Raw genomic sequence first — 366 nt, forward strand, 5'->3', positions numbered from 1 at the left:
CGCCCGTTGTCTGGATTGACCCAGCACTTTCCAGAGAAAGCAGGTGTCGTTTTACCGGGCGTCTCAGTGTAGACGCGTCTCCTTGGTCACGTTCGGGGTGAGCGTCTGACTGGACACGGAAGGGGCGTCCCTGGGCCTCGTGGGGATCGTCTCCGCTGCCGTCGGCTTCTGCACCGACGCTGTGTGTCCTAGACCGCGCTGTCCCTGCCACAGAGGTGGGGTGTCTCTTGCTTCCACTGTCGCGTCGCGTTCTTTTTGTTGTCTGCTCGTTGCCGGGAGCCGCCCAGTGACACCAGGAGACTCCACAGGGCTCCTTTCTGCTCCCAGCCTGCCAGGGAGGCTGGAGGCCTTCAGAGCAGAGACGGT

The 366-nt window shown here is 62.8% G+C and overlaps 1 protein-coding gene across 1 annotated transcript in view; it reads left to right on the forward strand.

Moving 5' to 3' along the window:
* FOXK1 (forkhead box K1) overlaps positions 1-366 on the forward strand; it is a gene marked incomplete at its 3' end in the record, with an annotated part of 66,491 nt that overhangs the window by 15,255 nt on the left and 50,870 nt on the right. The window lies entirely within an intron of this gene.

The sequence above is a fragment of the Myotis brandtii genome, unplaced genomic scaffold (assembly GCF_000412655.1).
Source record: "Myotis brandtii unplaced genomic scaffold, ASM41265v1 scaffold579, whole genome shotgun sequence".
NCBI lineage: Eukaryota > Metazoa > Chordata > Mammalia > Chiroptera > Vespertilionidae > Myotis > Myotis brandtii.